This window comes from Ambystoma mexicanum, chromosome 4p, assembly GCF_040938575.1.
Source record: "Ambystoma mexicanum isolate Mex_15411 chromosome 4p, UKY_AmexF1_1, whole genome shotgun sequence".
NCBI classification, from domain to species: Eukaryota; Metazoa; Chordata; class Amphibia; order Caudata; family Ambystomatidae; genus Ambystoma; species Ambystoma mexicanum.
This window is the reverse complement of record NC_090927.1, coordinates 1,154,197,887-1,154,212,329: the sequence shown is the minus strand read 5'-3', so window position 1 is coordinate 1,154,212,329 and position 14,443 is coordinate 1,154,197,887. Positions and strand designations below refer to the sequence as shown.

The following is a 14,443-nucleotide window of genomic DNA, read 5'->3' as shown; positions in this document are numbered from 1 at the left end:
GAAGGCTACATCAGTGATTTGTTCGAATAGAGTTAGGCGGGTTGTTGGGAAGATGAAGGTTGAAGGTATTGCTTAAACTAATCTTCATCTGACAAGAGTATAACTTGTCAGCGCTAGCTGGAGATTTGGTGCGTTTCCTTCTTTAATGTAAAGGTACAGTGCATGTCTTTTATATTTTGGAAATCAGCTTGAACTTTCCATTTCAAAACAGGTCTATTTTTGCTCCCCCACAGCTTTTTATCAGTAAACCTGCCACCCAATAAAATCAAAGATCAATCTGATATTTCTTTTGTTGAACACAATTTTTCTTGGTTGCTACATTAGAGCCTGCATCTTTAGATCCTGAAGCTATTTTCTACAAACCGCTAGATGTTTTCCTCTCAAGTCTGAGCTTTGGCCACAAAAGAATAGACAATTATTTCCTTTATTGGTTGTCCTCTACCTATGCCACCATACATAAAATGTCCTTAATGTTTGCTCTCTTCAAGTCCACCGAGGCAATTCCTTCCATTTAGTCTACCGCTTTTTGCTACTGCTTTATAACCCCTTGCCACTAACTTGGAATCTTAGTTCATCTAGTTTCACATGATGAGCAGAGGAGTGCCAAGAATCCCCTCAGATTGGTGCCCTCTTTCCTTGGGGAAGACTAGGGATGCATACATTGTCAACAGTAAACCCCCTTTGTAGCCTGCAAAGTCTCACTTCACCATCAGGTTTCAGGCTAACAAGCAATGTTGAAAGTTAGTGAGTTGTCATTTACCAGTATTGATTGAGCTTTTTTTGACAGGATTCCCACTTTGTTTTCGTTTATGAATTTTGGCCCTGCCATCTTCTTTGGTCAGTCCTTCAGCTTAGTACCAATGCTGTTTAAATTTGATAATTGTCATGTGTAATGGTACCTGAGACTCCATTGTAGCATACCCTCCTCTTGACCCCTGAAGGATTTCTATTGCCTGGTTAGGCCTATCGCCTACTGGTGTGTGAACAACCTGATTAAAGAAGCAGTCAGCATAATATTTGTGTAGAATTTGGCGCTTGGATTAAAAAAGAACACCTTACTGAATTTATATTACAAAAAAGGATTACAATACATTTATAAAACCTTGCGAAAAGGTAATCCAATACAACAGTGCATACTGGTAGTAGTTTAGGGATTTTCATTTTTTATAAGTAGTTAAAATCATTTGAACTTGCATGGTAAATCAACTCATTTAGTCCAGGTTATGGGATGAGGACCAGCACATGTTTCACACAATGTGCTTCATCAGTACCATCATTCTTTTCTGTGTGATCTGTGGTGTGTATCTCCTGTACAGCGGGTAACCCGAACAGTTGCCGTTAGTCCTATATTTAAAACCTAACACGCTGCCTGCTTTTGACTGACTGAGACCTGAGGGATGTGAGCTCCCACTCCCAACCACCTGATGGAACCGGTGTGAGACACGTTTGCTCCTTGTGATCCTGGCTCTTCATTGAAGACAGCAAGATGCCCACCCCCACCATCTAAAAGGGTTACTGTTTTGATATCTACACATTATCTGCATGGTGTGGTCAGCACTGCTATGTGAGAGCCCAATGCACGTTCTTGCCGGAGCTGATGTTCTCTAGCAGGTTTTCTGGGGGTGGGGGAGGTTGACTCGCTCCAATCCTGGATGTGCGGACTATATCCTGTACACTGAGCAGCTTGCCATGACTCCTCCAGTGACAATTTCCCTTTTAAAAATATTTTGAAAGCAGGTTAGACCTTTAGTAATTGAGTGGTAGTGTTTGCCTCACGCACTGCCACGTCGTTTTTTTTTTTAAAACAAATAAAACTCAATTTGATTGGGATTCTTATGAACAATTGTTATTAACTATAACTTCTGCTTCCTATCCTTTTCCTCCATGCTTACGGGTAGCGTTCTGCAGAATTTTGCACAACAGACTTTCAGATTTGGAGCATGGCATCCACGCTTGCTACACCTGCCACCTGGCAATGCCCATCATTCCCTTTTCCCACACTCATGATTTCAGACGGCTGGTGGCTTTATTTGTTAATTTCTTTTCTTTTCTGCATGGCCTTCTATTTTTAATTTTGTTTGTCTCCTGGTTACCAACTAGTGTTCCTCCATGTTTTATGCTGTAGTAGTCTGGGTTTTTCTCCTATAGATCATGCATTAGTCTGTTCTCAACTCCTGATCCTCTTTCATTCTAACTGGAGTGCCTGGTAGCAGAACACCATGGGTTGTGTATGTGCATTGTGTCGCTCTCTTGCACAGGGAAGTCGAGAAATAACTTAGGTGAGAGGAGATCTTAAGTAGTATACCTCCAGATCACTTCCAGTGTTTTGTCAAGTAAAAGGGGAAAACGGTACGCTTCCCTTCTATTTCATCCCCTTAGGTTCCGTACCCGCTCCACAGGAACTCCCATCAATATGGAGGAAAGAGGATTTTGGACTAGGATTACAGTAGTCACTGAGATGAGCCCCCTCCGTATAGGACCTACCAGTCTAACTCCTTCCTTTGAGGATCCACATCCAGGAAAGATACCAGCGCTAGCGGTCCTTCAGTTGTTACCCACTTCACTACCATTGTCTTCCCAAAGGTCCACCTGTGGAGACAATGGGTCGTGCCGGGGCCTTTTACCAGTGGCTGCGCCAAGGATTCACTGGGATGTTGCATCAGGACCTGCCCTGTGGTGACTCAACATTGAGTGACTGTCAATGCGTCTTCCCGCCAGTTGGGCTTTGCGCCTTGTACTGGAGTTGGCTCCAAGGTCTCGCAGGCTTTAATGGGTCCCAGCCAGAGGATTGACACAAGCTTATGATGGTGAATGAAGGAAAAGATATCTCATTAACATTTGAGTGTGTCACAGTTCCAACAAAACAGCAAGTCAGGCTGACTGGTGCCTTTTGCAATTTTGACAGCAACTATTGACTCTGCCATGTCCATGCTACAGGAATAAGACAAATATTCACCTATCAAGGTAGAACAGTCTCTGGTGGGGGTCCAGCGGAGGTTCTTCGTACATCTGGCTGCTCACAACAAATGGCAAATATTTGTTGTGCTCCAGGGACTTGACTTTGATGACCTGTTCCTTTTGATTACCTCATACCCTCCTCACCCCCTCAGGTATGGCATAGGCAGCCCACTTGTCAGCCCACCTTGAACCCTGTAGTTCCCTCCACCTGGATTTTTTACACAGCCTGAACGTCCTTGCAAGCTAGGATGTGTTCTCGGATCGCTTTTGGCACCAATGCAGTGGGTGACCGTGGCTAATTCAAGGGGCTGATTAAGGTTTGTTCCCTTGGTAACTCACCTGCGACCTCTGGCACTGCATCGGCGACCCTTGGTTAAGGGTTGCAGAAGCAGAGAGAAAACAAGAGGGCGAGAGCCCGATTTACATGTAGCAGCATCCTCTGCCCAACATGCACATGGGTGTGGGGTGGGGGGGGAAAAGGGGGACTCTGACTTCAAAAAGAAGTAATTCCTGTTATGGTTTTCCATAACTTAAATCATTTTTTTAAGTCCATGACTTCAGAAATAACCCGAGAAGTTTGTATGCCGCCTGTTTAATTGAAGCGCATTTGGAGCTTTTGGCGGCCCTATGCGGCTCCAGGTCTCCCCAGAGATTGGTCTCCCCACATCTGCCTCCCATCTTTGCATTTACGCAAGAGTCTCTTCTGGGTCTACCGACCCCATCAGGCGATACAATTTCGACACCCCTTTTTCAGGTTGGTCTTCATTTATCGTAAGCTCCAACCCTACTGGATCCCAAGTTGCTTCCTCCCGAACCTTCATGCTAGATATACAGTGTCTGAGTTGGATATAATGGAATCTTTCACACTCTGGTGTATCAAATTTAGCCTTGCAGCCCTCGAATGTTAGGGGTGTTCCCTCCTCATAGAGCTCCTTCAATACCAGGGTTTGCTCCCTTCACCACTCCCCCCCCCCCCCCCCCCCCCTCCCCACTCCCCGTGTACCCAAAAGTCAGCCTGCATCCCTGGGGTGAAATCTGGGTTGAGAGCAACCTCCCCCACTTTTACATTTCTGCCCCTTAATGCTTTGTCCCAATACCATAGAGTGGCCTTAGCTGACTCCAATAAAGTGCCCTCTTTGCCTCTGTTGTTCTGCGAGAAAAGCGAGGCTTCCCAAGGGAGCCTAAGTTGCTTCTCTTTCGAGGGTTGCCCATCGGTTCTGGTTTTCTCTGGGTGGCCATTGTAACATAGGTGCTACCTGTGCTGCCCATAAATACCTGCAGAGATTTGGAACCCCCAGCGCCCCCATAGCTTGTGGCCTAAATAATACCTTCTTGGGGACCGTCAAATCTTCCCCTCCAAATGAAGGACATCACCTCCCTTTGTAGTTTTTTGATTGCTGGGCCTGGGATGCGTATTGGGAGAGCGCCTATCACATATAAGAACCTAGGAAGAAGAGTCATTTTAACAGCTGTTATCCGTGCCAACCATGACAATTCCTGCATATCCCAGCGCTTCAGGTCTCCTGCCAGTGCCTTCACTAGGTCTGGTATATTGGACCCATATAGTCTTTCATACTTGGGGGTCAACTGTATTCCCAGATATTTTACTGATTTCTGTTCCCATTTCAAAGGATACCTTCTCTCCCACCTGCTCTGCCTTCTCGGTGATAAGTGCCTTAGATTTAGGATAATTGATAGGGAATCCTGAGACCCTCGCAAACCCGTCTAGCAGTTCTATGGTCCTTGGAAGTGAGTGTGCCGTGTCCTTCAGGAACATGAGGACGTCATCGGCATAGAGAGCACCTTTTGAGATCCCCCTACACCTACCTCCACCCCTTGGATTCCCGGGTCATCGCGGGCCCCCTGCGCCAGCGGCTCCATGGCCATAGCAAAGATCATTAGCGATAGTGGACACCCCTGCTTCGTGCCCTTCCGGATGGGGATACTATCTGTGAGCCGGCCATTAACCATTAGTCGTGTAGATGGAAGTACGAAATTGGCCATCACCATGCGGGTAAAGATCGGGCCACACCCGAACTTCTCAAGGGTCAATTTTAGAAACCCCCAGTGTATGCTGTCAAAGGCTCTGGAGGCGTCCATCGCCAATACAGAGAACCACTGCCCTGTTCTTCATCCCCAATCAGTTGTCTATAGCTCTAAGAATATTATCGTATGTGTGTTGCCCTTGCACAAAGCCTGCTTGATCTGGATGAATTATCCACGGTAGGACCTTTGCTAATCTACGGCCCAATACCGTGGAGTAGATTTTCGCATCCCCATTTAATAACGATGTGGGGCGGTAACTCGCACAGTCCAACGGGTCTCTCTCCGGTTTTAATAGTAATACCGTGGTCACTGGACTCATGTCTCCAGAGGTCGTCTCCGGAGGTCCTCCACGTATCCCGAATGTAGTTAAACAACCTCGTTAGGGGGCCTACTAGAGTAGCCCTGAAAGTTTTATAGTGCGCATTACTTGGCCCGCCTGGGCCTGGAGATTTATTCCCTTTCAATACCCCTTTAACCTCCCCAACTTCTTCCTCCGTTATGGATGCTTCTAGCATTTGCCTGTCCGATTTTCTAATTTGCGGCAGGGTTATCCGGTTTAGGAATGCTATCTGCGCCTCCCTCTCCAGGTCCTCCCCTTTCAGGTTTTCGGTATAGTATGAATGTATGAATGTATGACCTCTATTTCCTCCTCTCTTCCCCCCCCTTCCACCCACCTCACCAGGTTTCCCTCCCGGTTTATAAGTTGGACTATGCAATTCCAGAGTTTGTTGTCTTAATTTGGCTGCAAGGAATCGGTTAGCTTTGTCCCCATTTATATAATAAAATTGTTTATTTTGCACGCAAAGGTGCACGTCTTCGTCCGCCAGATGGGCTTCTAGGGCCGCCCTAACTTTTTAAAATTCCTGCCATGCTTTCTGTGAGCCCCTATCTTTATACTCCGTCTCAGCCTCTGTTACTTTGGCTTCCATGTCCCGCTTCACCCTTTCTTGTCTCTTGATGTAGTTTGCTGTGTGTGCAATGAATTTGCCCCTTACAACCGCTTTACTAGCGTCCCAGATAGTGGCCCAGTTTATTCCAGGTGTTACATTTTCCTGAAAGTATTTAAGGCCTGCTCTATGTCTGCTCTGAAGGCTAAGTCTTTCAGGATCACCTAGTTTAGACGCCATGGTTTATGGGGCTGCTGCAGTGGGGTTAATCGGCTCCAACTTTAAGAGGACCGGGGTGTGATCTGATGGGCACCTCACTCCAATTTCCAGTCCCGTGACTTGTGGAACTAGCAAGACCGAGATGAGCACCATATCGATCCGGGAGTGGCCCCTATGCACTGCTGAGTAATGTGTATGCTTTTTCTTGCGGGTGCAAAAATTGCCACGTCTCTATTAGGTGTAATTCCCTAATGAATTTTGCTAGGGCCTGTCTGAACATATGGTCATTGGAGGTAGCCGGAAGGGTGTTGTCCATCACTCAGTTGAAATCGCCCCCAATCAGGACCTGCCCCACTCACCATTGTGCCATAATGGAAAGCAATTTCAATAGGAAGCGATCCTGCCTTCGTTGGGGGAGGGGGGGGCGTAGATCGATACTAACCTGACCTGTTGTCCCATCAGTTTTCCTCCGGAAGGTCCGGAGGGAAACTGATGGGATCTGATGGGATACAAGTAGCAGCCTTCCGGCTCTTTGTGTTATTGCATTTTTAATGGCAAAGCAGTAAGCTAGCTCAGCAGGTTGAGTGCTCTCTGCAATCTGTGTGATCTACAGATCTCTGGTTTGAATCCCAGCAAGGCCAACTCAGCCTTTCATTCTTCAGAGGTTGATAAATGAGTACCAACTTTGGTTGGGATGATAATTGTATGTAAATATGTGCTATTTACAGCGCTTTAGCGAAAGTGCTATATCAATCATTAAAGCATTAATGCTCCTGTGCACTGTTGGTTTTTTGGAGACTGTATTATCACAGCACCTGGCAATATAGGGGCTCTTCTGATCATATAATGGCAATATAGTGCATGCATTAGGAGCTATATAGAGGCAAGTGTAAACGTGCATTCTAGTTATTGGCCGCTATTTTGGAACATAGCCCCAAGCGCAGCGAAAGCACCAAATGTGTTAATATTAGGCTTGCATTATTGGCACAGACATAATGCACCCCACGAGTGAGCTTCAGGGAGTTACAAGCCTTTCTTTGTCTCAGAGGCTGTAGGCCTTCGCGCCCCAGGAAGAATGGGCTCTGCAAGGGCATGAGAAGGGGGCAGAACTCCTCCTCTTGGCAGTTACCATCCCACAATACAGATAACATGGCCCCTCAGCCCCAACACCCCCTGCGCCAGAGCGCAGCCCTCCTATGCTTTGATCTCAAGACCCCCAAATACCACAGTGCCAGCTTGGCCCAGACCACTGACCATAAAGCTGTAAGACCCCTGATTGATCAAAAAGATCAGAAAGCAAGTCTATCCCACCTTCACGTTCGGGTCACATGATTTCTGCTGCAAGGCGTCGGGGAGGGATGAAATTATAGCCCAAAATGAGGGTGGAAGACCATGGGAGATTGCTGGCGCATCTGGGAATGAGTGACGTATGCAAGTTAAAATGACCTCGCTCGCTCCCTGGGGCCATATCAGTGTCTGCCAGGTGCAACGTTACAGTGATAGGGTAGCATTGTCTTCAAATAACTAGTTGCTTGTTAGGCCTTGCTCTACTGCAGATGACAAGCCCTGCAGCTCCCACTTGGATGAAGACGGACAGGAAGGCTGAGACCAATGGCCTAGCATCCCCTATGGAGTGTGCCGCCCATGTATAGGGTCTCGCCATCCAGCCTCGCAGGTTTTCACTGTATGTAATGACGACATAGATCATGCCAGGCACCCTTATAAATTCCTGCACATTCCCGATTTGCCAGAACGTTTGGCAACAGCACAGTTCCTTGCTGATGCACTCCTGTTTGCAAACGGTGTCTTGGGCCTTTTTCCCTAGTGGGTTGCATTTTTTTTTAGTGTTGGCGTACAGGGGCTGACCTTCATTGTCCATTTCCCATTTTTGATTGGGAGTATTTGTACTCCCCATTTTAGTTTTTTGGGAGTGTTTGCCTATTTTTAGGAAGTAAAGTTGGCCGATACACCCCTTATCTGTAGGGCTGCCTGACATGCAAATATAAAGGCATAAATATGGAAGTAACTGGCCATACAATGCTGACGTGGCATATCTATGGCAGTTCATCAGCCTATGTTGATTCTATAGGGTCTAACTCTGTAATTTCATGACCACATCCATGGCCTATGAAGGCAGCACCCTTGTTAAAATGTGGTTAGTATCGAATATATTCTTGTCTGCTTTATTACCCCTTTTTTTTTCTTTGTACTTTTTTTTTTTTTTTACTATTTTACTCCTGCAAGCCACTTTCCGGTGATGTCGCCAGAGTCTCAAAAGATCATCTGGCATGTTGGCAAATTGACAGCTCTGAGGACCCTTGATCACAACGGCTCTTCCCGAGACTGCATGCAAGGTCTTTGGCAGTGCTAACAAATAGATCGCAGAAGTAGTTCTTCTTTGGGCTCCAGAAAGGGCATTACGTCTAGGTCCTTAGGCTGGTTCCATGGCTTCTTGCAGTGAAAGATCAGACAACCTGATCTTGGCTCCACAGTGCCATGAAAAAAAGAACCCCTGTGTTGAGATGGATTTATGGTGAACAGGGGAAACGCTGAGCTCTAGCCAAACCCAATCATGTTAAGGTAGAAAGGCGACAAGGCTTGGTCTCAGGAGAGCCATGGGCTTGGTCTAGGGCTAGTGTGTGTCCACAGAGAATGCCAATCAATCCAGTTAGACAGGTAAGGAAAAAATAAATGTTTTATTAGGCATTTAAAATGCACCCTAAGCAAGAAAAATGTAAAATATTGTCACACACTTAGTATAAAATGGATATGTACATTCACCTGTAGGAGAAGAAAGAAACCATATGATTAAATAACCACTGAAACACAGGTTAATACTTGGATGCATGGAATTCATTAAAGACACTCTAGAATAACCACAGAACAGTTTTCCTAGCACTTATTGAGTCCAACCCTAAGATGATTTGAGGCCTTATGCCCAAATGTCATCAGTTGCAAAGTTATACATTTCAGGTTGGTTTATTAAGAGATTGTGTGATGCCAGTGGTTATGATTCAAAAAGGTAACTAAAGTTCTGGTAAGTAAACTCACTCAATCCCAGACACTAGGATAGACCTAGGAAGGGTCCCTTGACCAGTGCTCCGCTGACCAAAGTAATGAACGAGTAGTTTAGTAACCAGAATTTATGCTTACTATATGATTGTCAAGTTCCCTGGGGTCTTCACCAAAATCGGCGAACACTTCTTCCTCCTCACCTGAACTACTGAGGTGTGGCTGTGATTTCTTCTTTCCTTGTGCCCGGTAGTCCTTTTTTCATGTAGACAGGGTTTACCCCAAAAAGGAGCCCACAGGGACTGCTTGCCCACTAGCAGGTCTATGGCCCCTCTCCCGGGCAACCACAAGAGGCGGAAAAAGCCACAATAGGCATTAAAAAAAAAACTGAAGTCTTGAAGACGAGGTAACCAGGTGTTTGCCTTGAGAAGGCACAAGCACAACGTCCTTTTCTGGAGGTAGAGTCCACTAGGAAGGCAGGCTCAGGTCTGGCAATGGAGGCGAGGGCTCTGTTATCAGCAGTGAGGAGAGGTGAATCCAAGGCAGGGGAAGGGAGAGTCGGGAAGAAGAGCCGAAGGTAAGTGAGTCCAAGAGGTAACCACAGCAACCAGTAAACAAGTCGCTTTGAGCAGAGAAGGGGAACCAGCCATGTTGCAATACACTAGATTGCACTGGGAAACGTGAGAACCAAGTTGATGGGCCAAATCAGTGGAGGCGAGTCCTCCATTGTCCATTGATTCCATAAGCGTCAGTCGCCACGGCGCGTGACAGTGATTAACCCAGGGGGAGGGAGGGCACAGGTATGTTAACTTACTCTCCTGACTCTGAATTCTCTAGAGAAGACGGCTGAGGTTCTGGAATCTGTGTTTGGTCAGTTCAAAGAAGGCCCTGGGTTCAGAGGTCACTTTTGAATTTGGCATTTATTTTTGGCTGGTTGTGGTTCTTGGGACTCTGTTTCAGTCCCCTTCCAGCTGAACATCCAAATGAAGAACAGTAGAAGAATTCTGCATAGCAGGTGACCTCAGGATACCTATAGGATACAAAGGAGACTGATTACAATGGGAGTCACCTCGATCACGAGGCAACAGGTGATTTTTCAAGGTCTAACAAATTAACGGGTCCTGCAAGTCTTCTATTGATGCAAGTTTTACAAGTTGAGAAACTCCAGTTCCAAGGATGGACTTGGAAAAAGTGACGGCTGCGGCGTGGTAGCCCAGTAGAGGGCTAGTCAGTCCACCGGTTCGCCCAGGGACACTATCAGAGGCACGGATTTTCGAACAGGATTTGAGACTAGTTCCCACGGGTCAAAGCATTGACCAGGGTCGTCTTCAGAGCCTGTTGAGGAGCAGGGCTTCACTGGAGTTGGTGCTAGTCAACTGCAGGGATCGTCCTTTGGTCAGCAACTGCTAGGTAAGAAGAGGTGTAGTAACACTTTGTAGGTCTATATTGGGTAACCCACCTTTTGGTATAGGCCTGTACTACACAAGTTGGTAGTGTGACTGAGCAGCCATGCCTACCTCAAGAGGGGTAAATGTGAGCTGTAGCAATGAAATTCGTAAATACAAGTTGCCAAGTAACACTTACATTCAAGGTTTCAGTTATAAATACCTATTTAACATAAATGTTTAAATGAGCATTCTTTAAAAAGGGCAAGATATGTAACACTGTAAATACACTTCAATATACGTTTCAGAATCAGGCAAGTTAGTGGATACTCTTTGGATATGCTTATTACACTCTTGCTACACCCGGCGGTGACTATAATCGCAAGGACAGTGTTGGCATTTATATATCACTAGTTATACAGATGCTGAGGTTGCTGAAAGGAAAGGTTAAAGAAAGGAGAAAGGTTCAACAGGTTCTCAGGGCATGTGAGTATACTTAAATCTTCCAATGAATCTAGACAAGCCTTTCCCAACAATAACAGTCTACTTTTGAGGGATAGACATATCAAAGTCGAGAGTTTGCAGAGAGCCAGGACAACCAAAGTCAATTGGAGCATAGTCTATGGAGCTGAGGCACTTCTTAGATAATACGTCTTGAAAATAAAAGTCTTGCACAAAGTTAGAATTTTGTAGAAATCACTTGGAGGGCCACAAGCTATTAAGCCTGTGAAAAGCAGAGTTGGAATCAACTCTAAAGGTAAGCCACTGCAGGTCTCAACTGAGAAAAGCACAGCTCAATATACACTGAGGGTCCCATGTCTAAACAGTACCTCCGGTTTGAAGAAGAGTGGTCCAGCTAGATTCTGTCCTGTTGCAGCGGTGCAGACCCTGGGTTCCTGAGCCTCAGTCGTGGGGACAAGAAGGAGGATGACTGGGGGGCTCCTGCGGCAGCAATTTGGAGGTTGTCGGCAGCTACAGGCTCTTATTGGATCAGCAGCACTTCGCGGTTTCAGCGTTCAGTAAACAGCACCACTGCCAATCTCGGTTATCAGTTGGGCTTCCTTCACTCCTTAGGTCCTGCACTCTGGTGAGGGAACTCGAGCTCTGGTCATCCTGCTTCTGGAGGGTCCTTAGGAGACTCCTGAGCTAATGGCCGGATTTCAGACGTTGCACTCGACTACAGATTGAGCGACCTCTGGCACTTGGTTCTTGCAGCAGCAAAGAAGTACAGCCAATCGGGGAAGATGGTCCAGTGGAGTTCGTCTCTGGGTTAGTTGGTCCCACTAACAACCCAAGGGAAGAAGTTGTCCCTGCCAGAGCTTCTCTTGTCAATAAGAAAAGGAGTTTCAGCACAGCAGCAGGGCTTCACCAGGCAATTCAAAGGTCCAGGAGGATGCAGCAAGCTTTCTTCATAGTTTCTTCGTTGGGTGTTTCTCCCAGTGGTCGACTCTGCCTCTAGTCCCAAAACCTTTGCCTTTTAAGCAGGTTACTCCCATTCATGCACAGCCTAGGCTGTGAGTCACGCAGCAGAGTGGCTGTCTTGAAAGGACAGCCAGCCAGCCAATCGGGCTGAAGCCTGCTAAAGGCAAAATGAACTAAGGGCTCAACTCAGCCTCGTCGTAGAGTAAAACCCAAGAAAGACCATGCAAACATAGAATGGGGGAAAAGACGACCGCGGTCATTTTGACAAAAATGGCCACCCATGGTGCTATACTGCAGCTGAGGATTCAGCCTGCGGTGGAAAGGCACAATGGTAGGAAAATTAAACCACTGCCACCAGCCATTTAAGGTAGTGAGGGTAAGATAAAATGTTTACTTGAGAATGTAGGCTAAGAGGCTACCATGTAACCCCCCAGCACTCCACATACAATGGTTTGTGCTGGACCTACAAAGGAAAAACCTAAGTAAAGCCAATTTCACTTCACTGTTCTTGGGAACAGTAGTTCACACAAGAAAAGGTATTTAAACCTTATGATAAATATAAAAAATTTCTCAGTAACACTGCACTGAAAGTTATGTCCTCATACAAAAAATAGATGCTTATGGAGTTTGTCAGACGCCAGAAACCATATGGTAGGGCTTTATAGGGACTTGGCTGGAGTCTATTCTAGTTGTCATCATGGCAGTCTTAGGGTTTTCCGTGGGCGGCTCCTCTTCAGAATCTTTGGCTCAAAACGATGATCTGAAGAATAGATGCAGGACTCTTTGTATCCTAAATTCAGACTGGTGGCTGGCTCAGCCCAACAATGGTAAGGATCTGCACCATCAAACTGGCTTCTTTCCGCATATCTGCTCATCCACAGATATTCCCTAGCTGGAGTATGGAGTGGGACAAGACAGTCCTAATCCTGCATCTCACCAGTATGTACACAATGCGTTTTGCCTGGGAAAGGCTTAACATATGTGGCGTTTCCGGACCTGAGAAAGCCGGAAAAAAGGCCAAAAGACAAGATAACCAACGGACAGGGCGTAAAACACGTAGCAAGACCATTTTGTGTGGGTGATGTTCGAAATGGCCTAATGTGGTAAAATTCAAAAGTGGACGCAGTTAAAATTAAAAACGCTGGATAAAAATATCCACTCATCTGCTTGTCTTGGACACGTCGAAAAAGTAACTGAAATGTTACAAAAGTAAAAATGATGCATAGAAAATACCACATCACTTCCCTGTAAGGTGATGTGTGCTACTGTAAAACCACAAAGGAATCCTGCAAAGAGGAGGGGATGCCCCCTGCACTAGTAGCCATATTAGCTGACCACTACCCGCATAACAAATGAGCTGAGCAATGAAAGAAAAGCAAAAAGGCTCTACTTGCCTCCAAAAGTCAGCACAGGTTCAAATCATATAATGTTTGGGGGTTCCATTGATGTCAATAGAGGGAACGTTGCACAAAGAAAATCTTTCCCAACACAATTGCTAACCTGTTTATGCTTGCAAACTATGTGGGCTGATCTTTAGCCCCACTAATTTAACCTTCTGATTAGTGATCAGTTTGTGATTGACGCTCTGCTAGCTCCCAGTCAAAACGCAAATGCAATTCAGAATACTCTATTGCCCATCACAAATTAAATGTCATGGGATCCAGAATCTACCAAGAAGAACATAAAGCAGACCAGAACGCTTTGAAGCAGCCATGCAGCCATGGATAGTACTGCCAAATTGCAACTGGAAATGTCAAGATGGATCGTCTTTCTCATTTCTGGCGACCAAGCTTTGACACTCAAAGGCATCTCAGTACAGAGGAAGTCTCCAGAAACCCCCCTAAACCTGGTTAACAAAATTTCACTCAAACTAGACCAATCGCAACCATCCCAAACTGAGACCTTAACACCAACAAGAAACAATTGCACAAATGCACATGCAACCCTTCAAACAATTTAGAGATACAGGAAAACTGCTCCCGTAGATCTAATATCTGTGTGAAGGGCCTCATTGAGGCGACCCTAGAGGAAGACTTGAAAAGCACAATGCGGCAATGCTTCGGGGAGCTTCTGACGATCACACGTCCAGAAGACATTCTAATGGATCTCATTAGATGGGACCAGGTCAATGGATGGGACCAGGTCTTTGGCCTCGTGACGCTCTGATTGGTTTAAGGTAGTTTGCTGTGAAGCAAAAAATATTGAGCAGCAAGAGCTAGTACAGAGATCAAGGTGAATGGCTCCCCGGTCCAGCTATACCAAGATCCATTGCAAACTACTCTACAAAAAAAAAACGCGAGAGATGTACCCAGTGATGACAGCACTCAAAGTCAAACAAATTGCTTAGAAGTGGATATTTCCATTTGGCCTCCTCTTCAACTGGAAGGGCAGACAGCAGAGGGTGTGCACGTGCGAAGAGGGGATGTCCGTTCTGAACGTCGAAGGAGAAGACCTAACGACACAAAGCTCCACAACCACTCCCACGAAAAACTCCCAATACCCGGGAATGGTCCA

General features: G+C 46.1%; 1 protein-coding gene across 2 annotated transcripts in view; it reads left to right on the top strand.

Annotated features, from left to right (window-relative positions):
* Window positions 1-14,443, top strand: part of BCLAF1 (BCL2 associated transcription factor 1) — an 850,362-nt gene that overhangs the window by 518,234 nt on the left and 317,685 nt on the right. The window lies entirely within an intron of this gene.